This window comes from Helianthus annuus, chromosome 17 (genome assembly GCF_002127325.2).
Source record: "Helianthus annuus cultivar XRQ/B chromosome 17, HanXRQr2.0-SUNRISE, whole genome shotgun sequence".
NCBI lineage: Eukaryota > Viridiplantae > Streptophyta > Magnoliopsida > Asterales > Asteraceae > Helianthus > Helianthus annuus.
Window position 1 is genome coordinate 21,279,818 of NC_035449.2, and position 2,542 is coordinate 21,282,359.

Sequence of the window (2,542 nt, forward strand, 5' to 3'; positions counted from 1 at the left end):
AAGGAAAGGAAAAGAAACAAAAAGAAAGTAAAAATATTTTGTGTTCCAGAGTTTCATTTAAAGAAGGAAAATAAAACATGTCGTGTTCCCGAGTTTCATTTAAGGAAGGAAAAGAAAGGAAATGAAAGGAAAACTAGACTAAATTCTTTAGTTTTTCTTTCCTTCCGATTTGGAAGGAAATGGTGGGAAAAACTTCTTTTTTTTCCTTCCCCGTCATTTCCTTTCTCACTTTTACTTTATTTTCTTTTCCCTCGTTAAGTTAACTCGGGAACAAAGTGTTGATTCCTCAGGTTCATACACGGTGGCCTCAATGAAAAATACTTTATTTAGTGCATCCAACTCTGTTTCCCAGTTTGTTCTAAAGTGGAAAGGTTGGGTGCTAAAGGAAGTCAATATATTCCTCAGGTTCCCAGTTACCCATCACTTGTTGCTTTGAAGCATTAAAATGTTCAAGTTGGCTCGACCATTTGTAGGCTTTGTGGAGATGATGTTGAAACTGAAACCAACAAGCATCTTCTAAATTCTTGCTATTTCTCCTCTTTGATATGGCAAGCAATTGGCAATTGATGTCAAATCCCTTCCATGTGGCCTTATCGATTTAGAATTTGTGTTTCCTTCAAATATCTCAGTTTGAGTCGTCACATAAACAAGGTCATCTATGCGATTATTCTCACTTCTTATTAGTGTATTTGAAGGCAAGAATCAGAGTCATTAGTTTTTACAAGAACTATGGAAGCTATTAAGGGGGTGTTTGAGATTGAGTCTGGAAATGGCTTATTAACTTATTAGAGCCAATAAGTTAATAAGTCATATGGAAAAGTCCCAAATCTTCGCTTTTGAAAATTACTTATCGACTTATTAAACTTTTTTAAAAAACTAATAAGTCAATAAGTGAGTTCTAAACTTTTTTTCAAACACCCCGTAAATCAGTATCGTATCCATGGATTAATTATTGACCCCCTCTGAAAAGTACTTCATGAAAAGAGTGATGTAATTTTGCTTTGTAATCTCTATTTTGTTGTTTTTAATTTCTTGAGTAAATTACTTTTTGAGTTCCTATGTTTTAGTGATTTTAATCATTTAAGTCTAAAATCAAAAAGTTTAACGCCTTGAGTCTCTAACCACTCATTATATAACATTTTGAGTCCAATTTTTGACACTTGTACTTTTGATTTTGGACTGAAATGGTTAAAACCATTAAAACACAGGGAGTCAAAACGTTATAAAATGAACGCTTAACGTCTCATAGCGTTAAACGTTTTGATTTTGTACTCAAGTGATTAAAACCGCTAAAAGAGATGAACTCAAAAAATAATTTACTCTAATTTGTTGCTAGCCGTTTTAATGAAAACCTAAACCAAACACCCCCCAATAATAAGATGGCAAACTAAGCAAGAGGAAAAGTAACATTACACCTGCAACCAAACACCATGTTAAAGAAGCCGCCGCTGCTGCTAGGGTTTTACAACATTTTATCTTCTGCTATAAATAGTAGCGTTTCATCTTAATATCCTCTCACTCAGATTCAGTTTTCACTTCGACGAACCCTAGAAACAACATCTGTGCTCAAACCGTTGTTATGAAAATATAATCTCTGTTTTGTAAATTCGATTTCAAAGTATGTATGAGATGAGGAAAATGGAGCGGAGATGATTTAATATCAAATGATCCAACAACTATCTCCTTGCTACGTTCTTTCTGATTCATATCTATTTCGTTTTTTTTGTTGTGATTTTGCGTGGATTGAATAATTGAGATCTTGAAATATGATGAAATCAGAAAAATCTTAGGACACCTTCTGACACAGTTTGACAATGCTGTGTATGAGAATGCTTTTTTCCTTTCTGATTTTGACGATTTCACCTTTTTTCTTTCCATTGCAGTTTTATCAACCGACTTTTCTGCTACTTTAATTTTAAGGGCTTTTTTTGCAGTTTTGATTGATTATTAAACATATTTGTTCTTGTTTTTTTTTTCTGGCTGGTTCATAAAATTAGTTTTTAAACTAGCTAAGGCATTGATGGTTATTATTGTTTCATAGTTATTATTTAAGTTTTCTTTAGTAAAGAACATGCCTATATATACGCATATGCTACACATATACACATAGATGTGGATATGTTGTGTAACAACAGACACACTGCAAATTTCTGCTTAAGAATGAAACATAATGCAAATTTTTACTAACTACAAATCACTTGTTAGTTTCTATTTTTGTGCCAAACAAAATATTACAAAAACCAAAATTGAAAAGAAATCATTAGAGGTAAATTTATATTGTAAAAACATTATACACCAAATATTGGTTGCAAATAAATTTCAATTATTTGACCAACTACATGAAAGTATCAAAAGCACATGTTCTTCATGTTTTTGATAATCTTTTAGTTATGTTTGAAAATAAAATTTTGTTTTTAGATTTACCTAAAAGTTGATTTAACTAAACGTAAGGTTTAGAATTGATTGGAACAGTGTGGTCTTAGTGAATACTCATTATAACATGTTTTATTTTGATCCAAAACCATAAAAAAGTACCAATATT

General features: G+C 31.5%; 1 non-coding gene across 1 annotated transcript; it reads left to right on the forward strand.

Moving 5' to 3' along the window:
- The first annotated feature begins 1,758 nt into the window (after window positions 1–1,758).
- LOC118489618 lies at window positions 1,759–1,855 on the forward strand. Its single transcript, XR_004887635.1, has one exon. It is a non-coding gene; the product is annotated as a small nucleolar RNA snoR31/Z110/Z27 (small nucleolar RNA).
- Window positions 1,856–2,542: the final 687 nt, after the last annotated feature.